Source organism: Megalops cyprinoides, chromosome 13 (assembly GCF_013368585.1).
Source record: "Megalops cyprinoides isolate fMegCyp1 chromosome 13, fMegCyp1.pri, whole genome shotgun sequence".
NCBI lineage: Eukaryota > Metazoa > Chordata > Actinopteri > Elopiformes > Megalopidae > Megalops > Megalops cyprinoides.
The window spans coordinates 22,309,631-22,326,623 of record NC_050595.1 but is presented as its reverse complement, the minus strand read 5'-3'; the positions used below and the strand labels follow the sequence as shown (position 1 = coordinate 22,326,623).

General features: G+C 39.0%; 1 long non-coding RNA gene across 1 annotated transcript; it reads right to left on the bottom strand.

The window, feature by feature from the left end:
• Nucleotides 1-5,037: 5,037 nt before the first annotated feature.
• On the bottom strand, nt 5,038-13,690 carry LOC118787802. The gene is made up of 3 exons (XR_005005393.1): nt 13,562-13,690; nt 7,269-7,350; nt 5,038-5,163 (listed from the first exon to the last, which is right to left on the bottom strand). It is a non-coding gene; the product is annotated as an uncharacterized LOC118787802 (long non-coding RNA).
• Nucleotides 13,691-16,993: the final 3,303 nt, after the last annotated feature.

The window sequence follows — 16,993 nt, the reverse complement described above, 5'->3', positions numbered from 1 at the left end:
AGGATACATATCAATGCATTACGTTTAGAAATTCATCTTGTGTATGCTAAGCAAGAGAATCAGATGTTGCTAAGCACGTTTAAAGGAGACATGCACAAACATAACCTGCTACAAGTAGTAATTAGCAGAAATTGTGTTTGCGCTGACAAGGGACATAAATAACAACAGCCTTTCCAATGAAGTATCTTCGGCAACACATAACATTATGTCCTTGAATCCGTCTACGTTACATACCCTTTGCGCATATTAAATCAGACGTAACTGTACGTAGAGCGTGCCTGAGCGCGAGTGTATGAATGACACAAACACACACGCATGCACGCATGCACACGGTCACGCACACAACTGTACGTGGACAGCTGCCTTTACAGGTTCACTCAACTATTAAAATCAGGTTCATAATTACTGGGTGGCAGGATTATGAGCAGATCAACTAAATGGAAGATGGCTTTTGAAAAACGACAATGCAATGATTTGGCATGTTTTCTGAGTAGTTAAAAAACGACAGCAATACGTGCGGTCCGAATCAGGGCCGCCGTCGTAAGCTTGTTTCCTTCGATAAAACAGAGGCTCTGTAGCTCCCTCCGAACAGCACCAGCTCTACACATGAAACTGGTGAAAAATGCAAAACAGGACAAGAGAAGCCCCTCCCCCTTGAGGATAGAAAGTCGGTCTAATTAGAGACTGGTGCATATTAAAGGCGCAGTGATCTTAAATTGTTTGCATTTGATTGTGTGGAAATGTCTATTTGTTTATCCATATTCAGGTACGTTGCCATGTATAATTGTAAATGGACAGTGAGCAATCGATATACAGCTACTCTCCATTTGTGCTTGTGCACAACAATGTTATTCTGTTATATAATCATTTATAACACAATTTATCCATACAGGGTGCACACTTAGGTGAACCAAAAAAATTAAAAGATGGACTGATGTTCAGAAATATTTATGAATATGCCTGTGATAACATTAAAGACCATGCCACTTCTCACACAGGTAATTCCTATATACTATTCTAATTGATTAACCATTAACAATTAAAATGTTTTGCCTTAATTTGTTACTGGTCAATTTCACAAACACTTAAAACTAGAAAATCCATCTAATTCATCACAAAGGCATGATATGTATCTAAGTTTACATTTATTTTTCAAAGTTAAGCATAATTTCTCTTATATATCTTAAGATATTTCCATTGAACAGCTTTCTGATAATTTCAATACACTGATGATATAAGGCCTTCTTGAATTTGTCTTTGATGTTACAGCCTACTGTCCACAGCACATTTAAAATGACTTCTCATGCCATCTGAAAAATAATTATCCGTTTCATGTGCTTTACGATGTATTTTATTTTGTCTGGTGAGATTTTTGAGTATAACCACACACACAAATTACAAATTATGCCTGACCACCAATTTAGAAGATCCTCTATGAAATGACTTTTAGAAGATACTATGGATCACTATATGTTAGTAAGAATGTGCATATTATTAACTATATTATTATATGAAAAAGCGGTCTGATACATGGTCTGTCAGGTTATGCTCAGCCGACGCCAGCAACACAACACCGGCAGCAGGTTATGGGCGCGGGGAAACGCGCTGCTGCTCGCGTGCTGGGAAGGTGCTGCTGTGTCTTTAACTGACGGCTCTGCCCCTCTACTCCTTTCAATGCAATTATGTTAATAAGAGGAGCTTGTCTGGTCTTATTCATTAACAGCAGCGGTTGCTTTATTGTCTCCCATGTATTTTCTCTTGTAATCTCCGTGGGACCAACGATACAGTAGGCTATAAAGATTTCTTAAAATATATATTACCTTTTAAAATGAAGGGGGGTAAGATAATAAACACAATCTGCTGTAGCTTATGGTGTAAAGGCGTATTTATTCTGCAAACACAATTAAAAAGGCTATCTTGAATTTTGGTAACATGTCGTATGAAAAGCGTTTTCTTCTCCTTCGTCGGTTATTTTTTTTGGGCATCGATTTTAAATAGGCCGAGGTGGTTCTGCGATCCGTAAGTATGCGATTTCTTGTCTGACATTTTTAGCGGGATGAATGCCTATTCCGATACAAGTGTTCTCGTTAATTCGGAGGTTGAGGCGCATTCATTCTTTCATCCGTTCATGCATTAATTGAGTGTAAATCACGAAGACCCTGCATTGACTCTGCATTCGCCGCCAGAAATAACAAGAGTTCTGTTTTGGATTTACATATAACTGCAGGATTCTGTCTTTTGGATATCTGTCTGACTAATATCACACCCTTATTATTATTTTTTGGGCTATTTTCTATTTCCTCCCCCATTCATATTTCTCTCTCATTTCATTCGCCATTACATATGTGTACACAGCAAATACAGGCTTCCTCCCTTTACTGAAACAATGACGTGAATGTATGACACAGGAGTAAGGAGCTTTGCTCATTAAATTTTCTGCACAATAATTTCATCAAAGGAAGTAATTGAAACTGCTATCCATATGTTTTTGCTGCATGGTTTAGGAGCTGTATTTTCCTTTGTAATGTATGGTTTATTTGCACAGATTTTTCCCAGTTATCCCAGACTTTCTGGTTATGGTGATAACAGTAAACTGACATGCGTTTCATTCACTGTGACTTGCATAGAGTTACATTATGATGACAGATTTGGGGAATAATTTGCAGCACCAGCCAATCAGGGAGCTGTGGCCAACACAGTCCACATTAAAATGGAGGACGTGAAATTACACATGCAATAGCTTCACAAGACAATACATGCAATAGCTCCACCATTTCATATTATTACAGAACAACACATTCTAATAACGCAAAACCCAGCATAACTTACGTGAAAATGTTTTAACAATTATACCATGGATACAATTACAGTTTTAGTAGATGATAATATACTTCCTGACAACCATTTTAAATATAATTATATTTACATACCAGTAAGTAAAGATGTTTATACCAGGTGATTTAATACAAACTTAACAGGTCAACTGTAACTGAAATTAAAGACTGCATTCTGTTGTTAATGGGCAGTAATCAAATGTGTATAATTTTGCTTTTTTCACTTATATTGAAATTAAATTGAAATGACCTGGAATTATAAAGTGATAATTAATCACCACATTTGGGCCAATATCTTTTAACCAATCTATTCATCTTAGTTTAGTAGTTTTGCAGTATATATAATGCTTCAAAGTCCATTGTTTATTTTCATGTTCATTTTAAGGACATTAAGCTTAAAATGAATTAATGAAAACCATTTTCACTTTGAGAATAATATTCTAACGTACTATTATGTTAGATTTGTGCAGAGAATTGGATTCAGCATAGGAAAACCTACAGTACAGTAGATGGCTTGTTGTGTCATTTTTAGATAATAATGTAAATGGAAAAACTTTATTAATATTTCATCACATTCTTTGTTGAGGCATATCTTTAAATTTGTTTCTACTCTGTCCATTCAATTCGATTCAAATAATTTTCAAGTTATAGGACTGCTAATTCCAAAATAGACATAAACTTAACAGACCATCGACAGCATACCAAAAATTACTAAACAATACATAAGACCAAAATTAAAGGAGCAATGCTAAAACATTCACGTCTAAGTCATATATTAAATTTATTGTACACCTTTATCCTTCTTATTTCTTGCAAAAAGAAAAAATCAGTCTGTTGGTATTTAGTATAATCATAGAGGAATTATAACCTTACAAAGCACCTAAGCCTATTTAAAACTAGTATTTTTAATCAGAGTGCCACGGATTTATTTTTCACATTGGAGACATTTCTCATCGCTGTAAATGAAATCTGCACATTAACATTATGTAGATACAGGTTAACGGATGTAAATGGAAGTGTGTGAAGGAAAGGGGGCAAGCAAGTGTCACTGTAGAGTGCGGTTAAACACGGTGGAGTGTGCGGTCAAACATGGTGGAGTGTGCGGTCAAACATGGTGGAGTGTGCGGTCAAACATGGTGGGATGTAATGATCAAACTGCATTTGATCAAATAGCAATTCTGTATCAATCAACCTTTTCCTCGTCAACCTTCAACAAGCCAGAACCATGCCTCAAAGAGATTTATGCATGATGCATACCTTTTGCTTTTCCTTTTTTCCTTTTTCTTTTTTTTTTAAATCCTGCATTAAGACTGAACCATCGAAGTCATGTGGTTGGAAGCTGAGAGTACATAATCTCTAATGACCTGATTTATGTCATCTGCGATTTACATAAAGCTCTGTGTGTGTGTGTGTGTGTGTGTGTGTGATGAAAGGCAATGAGTGGAGAGGGGCATTATTGTTTTTTTAAAGTTTATTTTAAATTGACGTTTCAAGCGTGGCACATTAAATGGTTGTCAGATATTAACGCACACATGTTTTGGTGGACGGGAGGGATGTTTTGACCGAAAATAATGAGGAATAACATAATTCGATAAGAAAGGTTTCTGCAGGGTATCTGAGAAATGACGATGAGGGGTGACTGGGGCAGGGGCACTAAAGAAAAGCGACAAGGAAAATGGCAGCTTTCCCCTCCTGCCCGTGCCAGTTCATTCACTTTGCATTTGCCGTAACGCTCTGTGGTAATTAGCGAGATAAGATAGGCGAGAATTGAGAGTAGAGTGTGTGCGTGGTGGGTGGGGGGTGGGGTGGGGGGGGTCTGCATTCGAGGAGTGATGAAAATGAAGAAACCCAATGCTGACAGAAGGCAATGGTGCAACCTACCTCGTGCCAACACAGCCATTTTAGGTGCAGCAAGAAAGATTTCCCATCAAGATGGCTTCCTCAGCACACACACTGTCGTACAGTACTCTGGCATCTGGCAGGGATGGGGGTGGGGGGGGGGGTGGAGGGGAGGAGGGGGTAGCCTGGCGACTGGCAGCTTCTTTGTCCCCTCATTGGCACTGGGTGGAAGTGTCCTGCTTTTTCTGGTTTCTCAGGGGGCACAGATGGCACTAAAGGCTCCCAGGGGTGGGGTGGGGGGTGGGTGGGTGGTGGTGTTGGTGGTGGTTTAGGGGTGGGTGGGTGGTAGGGGGGGGGTTGGGGGTGCGGGAGGTTAGGGAGAGGGGGATAGGGGTTGGCCATTCTTCTTCTTCCTTTCTTCTTCTTTTTTTTTTGACGACCGCGCCATTTTTTCCCTCCATCAAGACGCGGTAGGAATAACAGCCAGTCGCTGTGAGGAAACAAGAAAATAAAGCACTAAAAACAGTCCCATTTTATTATTGCCAAGCCGATGCCATGGCAACTACAGTATAATCTGTTTCTTTAGAGGAAAAAAAAACCGGCAGGGATGGAATAACTGTAATTCCTTTGTATTCTACATGAAGTCACTGCACTGTGAGTCTCTAGTCTCACTGTTGTTTCTAGGGTAGAGCTTTTGATTGTAATCTTAATGGATCGTGTGATATTAGAACTGGCTTTGGTGGTTTCAGTTTTGCGGTGGCACATATGCGTCTTTGTGCTCTACACATATGCGGATGCAGACTCCTGGCCTGTGTGGGTGTGTATCTACTTTAGCTTTAAACGCTGCAATTATACAACAAATGGCCATTATCTGTGTTCCTAATCATCACTATGCATTCCATGGGAGTCGGTATAAAAAGCAAACAGCTCCACAAGCTTGATGAGTTATCAGCAGTATCGCTCTTAATTAATAGGGCATTTTTGCTCTTGATGCTGGCTGACCAAACCTGATTCTGAGAAGAGGGTAAAGTGGTGTATGTTACCAAATTATTTTACACTCTACATATTAGACAAAATTTAACTTGTGTTTTATGAATTTGCACCATTATATAATTTGCTATTATAAATATCCATGATCGCAAGCCTTAAACAAGCCTTTCAGTATAGTTTCTTCTCTAGTATCTCATGGGCAGTAAAGCTGATCGTGACCTTGGCTGTGTTGTTGCCACTCGGAAGTGTTAAGTGCTGATTAATGTCCCAAAGGCATTTTTCCATTTACTGCATTTGCACACCCGGTGATTATACCTGAGCTGAGGCCTGTTCCCAAATATTAGAAACCGTGAAATATTGGCACACTGACAAGAAATCCACACCACAGCTAAAACAGGACAATTCCTGTTATTTCATTGCTGTCAAAGCTACATGACAACTACTAGATATTCAGACAAAATTGCTGTTTGTTGTGGTGGATTTTCTGATATCTGGGAGCACTGTATACAGGTTAGTGTTTGTGAAATTCTGATTAGCTGTCTGTGTTCACTCACCGATTGACAAAAGCTGTTAAAATAAAGATAAGAGACAGCCTTGGTTGCAAGAAGCCCTTCATCTGTCATATCATTTCCTTGACCATCTAATGCCTCACACTCTGACAGCAAACCATCTAAAACATCCATGTGCATACAGAACATACAATTACCATATACACTCATAAATGAGGAAGCAGTTCAGCACACATCTTTTTAGCGTGTGCATGGAGTTAGCAGTGGTGGCATTGTTTGTAGTGCTGGGTTGATTTTAATGATATTCTTATAAATGCGATAGCAGGCCCATGTGAAACCCAGGAACCTAACTCCTTCGCCTGCAGGGGAGGGGGGAGGCTAAGTCTCTGAAGATGGAGGCGGGGAGGGAGACAGGGGGGCAAAAACAAAGCCAAAACATAAATGAGACGAAGAGGGGGAGACAGGCTCTTTGTAAACAGAACAGAAAAAGTCACACTGAGGCAGATGCTGAACTTCCAGCATTTCATCCTCCTCTGTGCTGCGCTTTTTTTTTTTTTTTTTTCTTCTCGGGTGCTCCGGCAACAAAGCAGGTAGAGACAGCATCTTAACCTGCCTTCAGCAGGGAGTGCCAGCCCGGGATCTGGGTCACGCTGCCACTAACGGGAAACGATTCCAGAGTCTTTATACATCTTCATATTAGACCCGCTTCCAGTGGGGGAGGCAGGGAGTGCTGCAGAAAAGCACTGTGGAGCACAGGGGTGCCCAGACAGAGTCCTCTCTAATCAGGGGCACAGCACCGGCAAGCGCTCATCTTTCATGGTTGCATGGGAAAACAAGGCACGCGTTTTTCATCCCATACATTGTTATCTTTCTGTGGGCGTCCTTATAAACCCATTACACAGGAGGTATGCAAATTACCTCTCTGCAGGGTGTGGTCTTTTGTTAAAAGTCCTTTCTCTGGTTTGGCATTTTTGTTGTTTAAGGTTAGTGGTTTTTACGGAAGCGTAAGGTTTACGTGAATACTTGTTCAGACGCTGCGATTGGTGTGGGTAAATGCTGTAAGCTGAACGATAAATGTGTTCTGCTGTTGGCTTACCTGGTCTTTTTCCCACATTCTCTGTGCTGAAATGGGCCTTCAGGATTCTCACCAAATAACCGATGTAGCCACTGGATCTGTCCTAGACAACATGAAAAGATTTTATTGTAAAATCAAGGGTTTTCACCTTGTGGGAAAACTTGTGTGCTTGTGTATATTTTGTACATTGATAAACGATATATAAAGAACAGATTGCATGTCTACTAGATTAATTAAAAGACTAACTAATTTTTATCTCTAATGAAAATACACATGATAAGAGTTGCATGCATTTTATGCCAACCAACATACTCGGTTACCAAGATATTCCGAAATCAGAAGAATGAATGCATGAGGCCCCCCCCCCCCTTTTTTTTTTTTAGGAGTCTCCGTTACCTATTGAAAAGAATAGTCTAGGGCACTCCAACACTCTCCAGCTTCTTTGATTAATGAGTGAGACCTCCCATGAAACCAAGCTCGTCTGTGCTTTCGAGAGAGCGTGTGTTGCAGGGGAAGGGCTGATGGCCCGCGCAGCCAGGGCCCGTGGCCCCGCCCCTCAACAATAATAGAAGGTGGCTGGGCGCGGGCAGGAGTTGATTATGTGCGGAGGCCTGGGGAGGCACTGCGGCTGCCCACATTGAACCCGAGAGAGTGGCACGGAGCCACTGCAGTGGCACCCAGCTCAAGTTCAAGTATATTTAAGAGAGGGACGAGGCCTCACACTGAGACCACATCAAAACAGCTCTTTTTTCTCTCTCTCTCTCTCAAATTGAAGTCGCCACACACTGCATTAATGCACTGGTACGTTGGGAGAGCAGCGTTTCTCCATTTACTGGCAAAACATCACTGCTGCTTATAAACAGCTGAACCTACAACAGAAATATATGATTTTTTTTAATGAAAGCGTTATACTAAAAAAAAAAAGAGTCATGACGTTTTCAAGAAACACAAGACTGCATTTATTTAATTGGCTGTAAATCCATTAATTCATTCACAATCTATCAATGTGGAATTTTATCCTTTTATTTACATAATGTTGATGAAAAACCTTAATAATCAAATAATAATCAAAAGCATATTTGTTCCATAAAATATAACATTCATAACATCTCTTGAAGTCTCCACTAGAATGGGAATCTGTTAATATGCCTATCAAAATGATTGGATATCTACTGCATCTGTAAGTAACAGTGGCATTAACATGTGCATTGAAGATAATACAAGATAATACAAAGTGTATTGGTACTATTTATCCTAAATATAAACAATACACCCTTCCACGGATATCCACAGACACACTGCATATGCTTGTACACACAAGTATGAAAAAGGATGTCTCTGTCAAACTGCTCCTGAGTAAAATAAGACACATAAGTAACATTTAAGTATGTTTAAAAACAATATATTTTTCAATTTGTAGTCACCAATCTCCCTTCCCAGCACAATAACAAGACCTAGATCTAAGGAGCCTTGTCTGCTTTTCATATGGTAACTCTCAGGGCTAGGTCCAACTCCCATAATTTTGGGAATCTGGCCTTGTGGAAGGGTAGCTGGCATGGGTTGAAATACTTGACAGGGGAAAGGTGAAACTATAGGCCTGTGTAGGCCCCCTTCAAGACCTGAGCCTGATAAAAATTCCTAATTCACACACCACTGGGCTCTGAAGCCATTCTACCTCCCCAAAGTCCTTCCCAGGCAATGAAGCACAGGTCTCTCCAGGCAATATCACTGAGCAGGGTGGGGTTTCTCTGGCTGGACATCTAATCTCCATTTAGAGACCAGTAAAAGTAGTAAGCCTGTTTTATGATTTGGAATTAGGTACATCTCCAATGATGGACTAGTAGCCAGAATAAAAGTCATTTCAGAAAGGTAAATTTAAGGTACTGCTGAGAATAATCACGACATCCGATGCAAGTGAATTAAGCCTGGATTGTATCAGGCCTGAATGAATCTACCTTGGTTGATTTCAATTGACATGTTTTTGAGCAAGTTAGTGCTTTTTGGCTATTGGCTAAACATTTCTGCTTTGGCCGGGTGATGTAATTAAAGAAACATTATGTGTAAGTATTAAAAAAAGAAAAGTTTGCTGAAATTTGTTATACTGTGTCTGGGGAAAAACTCAAAGCTGATCAAGGCTATTGAATAAGTGTTATATGAGGTACCCTTGAGATACTGTAGATGTTGTGCTGATGAGACATTTTGAGGAGCATGCAGTCCAGAGGAATAAATTAATATTTTCCTACCAAATATCTGCGACACTATCATTTTTCCTTTAATCACATGTACTGGGGACATTTTTAAGTTTTTCATGCTTTAGATTCAACCACAAGCTGACAGTGTCTTCAGCTCTCCACACCCAGTTAATCATACTGTTAATTATGTTGAAACAATACTACAAAACCAACTAAAGGTGTATTTCCCCCGCAAACCAGCATTTGGGTCGTACTGGGTCACTATCAGTGCAACACACACATTTATACAAGAATATACAAGCACACATTGTTGTACAATTCTCCAAAATGCCATCTTCACCTCCCATTAATCTGGAACAACAAAAGTCTCCATTTTCAACTCTCTGTAGGAATATATTTTTCATACCTCAAAAGCAAACCTAGACTGAACTTTTATATATTTATAGCACAATTAATTTGTGTGTGTATATATATATATATATATATATATATATATATATATATATATATATATATATATATATATATATATATACACAAATTAATAGTGTGTGTGTGTGCGCGCATGCATACATATATATATAAATTTAAACCTGATTTTCTGCTCTCTGGTGAATCTCTTGAAATTCACCCTACAGAATTATTTCGGGCAATTGACTCTCCCTTACTAAAGCTATTATACTTGACTGAGACAAGGAGGCAGGGGGGTGGGTGGCTATCAGGTTCTCTGTCCCTCAAATGGTAATGCTACTGCCCTCCTGCTATACAACCAGTGGAACAGACATACCCCACCAATTAGAGGAAGATCATAAAACGTGTAATAAAACAATCATGTCAAGGGTGCTCCAACAATCGGGTGAGTTCACTTTCAGGGTCACTCCAAATGTAAGTGTACTGCAGGCATGGGCTGCCTCCTCACTTTAAAATGGCCACAGTCTACAGGCTTACATGGAAAATAGCTAAGAGGAGCATTAGGAAATGACTATGACTGGTTCCCTGTGTAGATTAAGAAATAATGGTTCCTTTTCTGTTTCTGCTCTGTTCTCTTGGACCAAAATTTCACTTAACACATTTTTTTACAAATATCTTCAGACTTGAAAACCTTCTTTTGATCCGTTCGTGAAGCGCACGTTAAATTGCTGTATTCGTAAGCAGTGTCATACATAACTTTTCAGAGAAGTCTATGTGAACAAAATGGCACTCATAAATACTTTAATAGGTGGCAGAGTGTGTCTATATCTTGGTGTTTTAAACCTGGAAATTAAGATGATTAAAGGCAAACAGGTGAAATGTGATACTTTGTACACGGAATAACAACTGCTCATATGTTTGGCTCAGAATGGAGATATTAGGGTGTTGATGTTGATATGATATATTGTATAAAAAAGGGGAGTCCCTATGCACAGTTTCCAGCCCAGGGATGAAAGCAAGGCGTGGGCCTCAACAGTGCAGACCAAGCACCGAACCTATTTTTATTTGCTGCATTCGGGGACCTCTTTTGGTTTTCTGCATACTTTGCAGAAAGTCAATGTTAATCAGCTATCTTGGAACGTATTCATAGAGAAAGACAACGTGGTGTGTACACATCACCCACTTCCCTGGCGCAAGTATTTCCTGAGCACTGCTGTCATTTCCCCCCCGAAACAACTCCTCCTCCTTGCTGAACACTGACCAGTGCTTTTTAAAAGGCACTATCTAAACCGAAGAAGAAGAGCTCCCGCCTGATCGTGGGAAAACCTCGCTCGGACTTTTCACAAATCCAGTATACCTCATTGAATCAAACCAATTAGCCAGGACCCCGCTCCAGCCATTGAGGGACACGTCATTCTTTGAGCGCCACTGTGGGCTCTATTGCCGCAAGTAGTTTGGGGCTGAATGAAACGCGTCCCCGGCTAGAGCACTCTAAGCTCTGCTATTGCAGTTACTTTCTGAGTGTCAGCTATAGGGAGCGTGAAGGACCGTGCAAAAAGTGCTGGTTAAGGTACTCGAATCTTTAGGCCAAGTTATTAGAAGCGCGACACAATACCTTAAACTACGCTTAAGGGAAACAATTGTGAGCCTAACGCGGGAGGTAGAATAAATTAAAAATATCTACAAGAACTACAGACATCTGAAGTGTTTTTCTCTTCCTGGGATGTGTGTATAGCGCCCTATTCCAGCGGACCTGTTGAATGCCTCGACAAGCTATAGTCCTTTTAATTCCAATTAAAAAAATACCTTACCCACTACACGTCATCGCAAAATAAATACCCTCCTTAACGGCGCCGGTTTACGAAGGCTTTATGCATTCTTGGTACACACTTGTAACATGTAGATTTTACAAATATATCTGTCTGTCTCTTTGTGATGTCAGTAGTTATAGGTTGTCTATAAAGTGTCCTTTCTGCTCACAGATGGTGGAAAATGCGTCACAATTGAGGTCACTTTGTGGAAAATCCAGTGTTTAATTCATGTTCTGCATGTGGGATCCAACAGATCACGGGATTAGCGCTGTAAATTTGGATTAATGCTGCTTTTTCATGCTGTGCTCTAAATCGGCGTCCGTCTGTACATATTGTTTGCATGCATGTCAGAGAGTATTCATACACACGCCTGTGTGAGGGAGAAAGAGGGAGAGAAATAGTGAGAGACTGCATGTGTGTGTGTGTATGTATATGTAGGCTTTCACTGCTGTTACATTAGGCCTCGCATATATTAATGTGCCTGTGCTTCGGTTTTTGATACTAGCTGCTCTTTTTCTCTAAATGAAATGTCCACTAGCACTATTTTTAACATGTTTTGCGTCAATTAAATATTAGGTACACTTTTAATCCAGACTGAAATTTCTGAGGGACAAGTGAATTCACTGTCACAACTATTTCAGAGGAACATCTTTAGGCAGACAGGTTGTGAAATGGGTGAAAGAGTGAGCACTTGACCCAGGAGGCGATCTGCTTAATATTCAGCACCATGTTTTGGAGAGAGCTGAATGGACAGCTCCCAATGTGGTCAATCTGGGGAGATTATGGGAGCAGAAGAAAACTAATCCCATACTACTGAACTCATGCCCAACACAGGCACACTTGCCCATGCACAAAAATCTGTGTATTAATGACTAGAGAAGTTGTCAACTTTCCCAACTCCTAAGCAAAAGAGTGCAATGATAACAGATGAGATATTAAATCGACAAATATATAGATTAACAAAAAACAGGCTGGTCAATTTTTTAGAATCTGGTTCTGTGCAAACCATCACCACAATCACCCAGTTCTTCTCACAAATTAGAATCTCTTTTTTCCCCCCAAAAATATTAATTCATTAAAATATGTTATATAAACAAATACAGGGAGAGACACTTTACCACTGAAAATTGTCTATTATACGCATTTACATGTCCCACATTTGTTAAATGCCCTTAAACAGAATGCGGCTGAACTTGCTGTATCCTCTTACTAGCATATAGGACACAAGTGTCAAAACCGGAATGTTGCCTATAGTATGGTTATTTCATTATGAAGTAGATAAGAGTCTGAAATCCTCCAATAGAAAACAAAAATATATATATAAAAAAAATACAAACACGAAACAGCGTCTTCTTTGCTAGCAGTGCTTCCAAAGCCGTGCAAGTTTGGACGTTAAGGATATGCCCTTGTAAAATCCCACCCACCCTCTTTTCAAAACCACCCCTTAATTTCTGCTCCACTTCACTTTCAACAAAGATACTCGGCTCGGCACAAAAGAAACTGCCAAAACCCATGAAAAGTGATCAAATTATCAAGAACTTGACCTTCTAAAAGAGCGAGGCTTCATATAAAGCACAAACTACATATTCGTAATATGTCTGCATCATTCTCGCCGATAAATACTTTTATGCAACCCTTTGAACATTTTAACACTTTGAAAGGATTTACATTTTTACTTGGACAATTAATCATAAAATGTTTAGCGGTGTATCATATTTAATGTTCACTATAGCTACAAATTTTTATATACTATTTCCTGGTCACACCCACAGATTTCATATTTTCCTTTGACATCGCAAGTACATTTAATTAAGAAACATTTTAATGTGTGCCTGTGTCTGCACGCTATCAGTAAAGTGTGGCTGACATAAAATTGTACACAATTACGAGTGCAACTTACCTTTTATTGTTGCGTTAGTTTTTCGTTTATGACACACAGAACTGAGCGTTGACGTCCGTCGTTCACATTTTATTTTCAAACTGCCATTTCTCCGTGGTTATGTTGTTCGTCTACCTTGAGGGGAGCGTAGGTTTGGAAGTCATTTCTACTTTCGGTTATCTAGCTTTATGACGGCTGATTAACACTCATACAGCTAGATAACCAAAGATAGCAACCGACTCCCTCTCCAGGTTAAAAAAAGAGCCCGGCGCCAGTGGAGTTAAGAGTGGATATAAGCCACGAAGAGAATCTCCACCTGATATCAAAAAAGAAAAGAAAACAAGAAAGAGAAAGGATAAAAAATATTCAGGATATGAAGCTAATGACCGACGTTCATTTCCAACCTCTTGGCGTGTTACCACTGCCCTCCCTGCTAAGAAGTTTAAAAAGTGGGCCTGCATCCATACCGGGAACAGTCTTCACTGAGCAGGAGGGAGAGAGACATACAGGGGGTCTTATTTGCATGCAGCCCATGTGCCAGGGTATCTCGGGGGCTGAGAAAGGGCTCTCTCTCTCTCTGTCAACGTCCATTCTCATTGAAATAAACCCACGCCTGGTGACATCACCACACAAATGCCCAAAACAAGCCCTGCATTCAAATCAGAATTCACTTCCCGCCTTTCCTTTAACTTAACCACATCAAGGCGCTATGATTCTAAAATATGATGATTTTTCTACTCTGTAATTTAAATTCGCAACAACAATGAATACACGTAGATAAAAAACAACAGAAATGAAAAACAGACCTAAAACGCCAGCCGATTAATACAACGAAGCCAGACAATTGTGATTTGGTAAAACAGACATGGTGACGAGTCTGCCATGGGACATATCACAATATAGCCTACCATAGGTTACAACACAATACTAGTACAACAACCTCTACCACGCTTTTTTACGCAAGAATAAGGTTAAATTGATGAGAAAGCATTCATATAAATAGAATATATAAAAACATTGGAAAAGAATAGAAAAGCATTCTTTAGAGTAATTACAATTTAATTGCTTTAGTCTCTATACTGTATTAACTTAGGATCCCCGGCCTCTTGCCCAGTCACGTGTTCAGTCCTCTTTTAGCCCTCACAACTACATTACATTAACAAATAAAATGATTCAAAGGCTGTTCGTGGATTTCATGAGGAAAATTACAATGCCATAAACTCTTTTTTCTGGACATTGTGACAGATTGACATTAGCAGGACAGGCAACAACACTTACATTCCGCTTTTTATTCGTTTAAAACTGATATCATTTACAGCTATATAACGCATTCGCTTGATTACTGGAAAATGTTTGCATATGGAACATACACAAATCACGACATATGTGTTGTGACCCTATTAACATAATGCAGATTACGCTCTGACAACGGAAATGTATCGATACATGACTTTGATTGGGTATATGCAACAATCAACAATTGAAAACAAATAAAACTTTTCCCTGTGTGCACGCTCAAAAGATATGATTATTATTTTGATGATTGTTTTTGTTATCATTGATCCTGTGGCTATGTAAACCAGTTACAGTTGTACACATATTATGTACACAATGAATGGTAGATTTATTTTTGTTCTTGCCTGCAGCTCTCTATCTGAAATTATATGTTTTAATATTAGTAGTATCCGTATTAGTTTTATTAATAATATCAATGCAACTGCATTATTATTATTATTATTATTATTATTGATGTTTGTGTTGGTCGTATTATTCTTTATATTATTAGTGTAATTATTCTTTGTGTGTTATTAATTTTATTCTTCGTAATTTTTCCTTATATTATCATTGCCTTAGTGAAGTTTGATACTACAGCTTTAGCTCTGCAAGTCAGGAATTTATGATAAATGTTTAACTTCCGTGAAATGTAGCCTTTGGACAAATTCTATCTCTCTGACAGTGTGACAGTTTTTTTAGCCTCTATTTGTAAAGGATACACACACACACACACACACACACACACACACACACACACACACACACACACACACACTTTCTGTGAACCTTGGTGACAACAATACCCTGTGTTTTTTGTTTAAAAATCAAAAGAGTAATTTACTGAGGACCAAAAATTAATAAATAAAATAATAATAAAACTAAAATCACAGGAAGATTATAATGCTAGTATTTCTTTGTCTAAACTAGTTGCAGATGTAATTGTCAGGTATGTTTAATTTAGCCTAACCTCCTGATGAACCCACGTTTCCCTTTCACATTACGTCTGACGTCATGCTGTTTAATTAAGATAACTTACTTTTAGTCAACCTGGATTAACCCATGCATTGCAAGGTCATAGTCCTTCATTAGCTGTTCAATAGGTGACCCCCACCCCCCAATCCAGCCTCAGTCCCCCCTCTTTCTACACATACAGACAAATATCTTTTCAGGTTACATAATTTTTAAAAAAAATTTTCCTAAGTTTGGTGCATGCAATCATAAGTCGAAAGACACAGCACATGGCGCACCGATGCCATATATATTTTACCTGAAATTCTTTGCACATTGGTACAGTCCAGTGTAAAGAGTTGCTGAACAGAAGCTAGGGTAGTAATTGTATCTAAATTGTATTAAACGGTTTTGTTTTACAGAGCATTTGTGTGGATGAACAACGGTGCCTTACATTGACATTAACTGTCCCTGCACAGTTCCCAGGCTGTGTCATCGTTCATCTCGTTGTTGGGCAGCAACAGACGTTTGAACGGCGTGCCATTTCTTCTTTTACATTTCGAGTAGCTATGTTATTGTTTTACTCCACGGTTTCATACTTTTAGCCAGAGGCCACAATCATATAGAATGTTATCTTCTATGTAGAAGGGAGGTTGATTGTGAACTAGATTATATGATGGACATAAACCGCTCTACTTCGTATTGTCCAAAATATTGAGCAAATATGACAGCAAAAGTAGATGTCCACGGTCGGGTGTTTTAGGGGCTTGCGATCCTAATTTGCTTTCCTAGTTCATTATCAAGAGTTCAATTAAACAATCCCTTCTGCACACAAATACTTTGTGTTGATGGATGGTGTCCGAGATACAAAATTGGTCGTAACAGTCATCACAACCCTCATTGGTTAATACAATACATGGATATTTGATCTCCATGCTGTTCTTTTAAAATAAGTTTACAATGCGTGAATCAAGAATGCTGGGAAAGCTTTTATAAAATGGTTCATGCAAAATAGTAATTTGTTTAATACACTGATGATGATTTTTTTAAATAACTTGACTGGGGCCACACTATTTTGTTGACTTTTAAAACTACATAAACTTCATTTTCCAGGACTACAAAAACATAGACGAGAACGATCTCTTGTCTCATCCTTAAATACTAATTTCTTTCATATGAAGCATACATTTATTTACGTCAATAGTGGATTCTGTACAAAAACGACAAAGG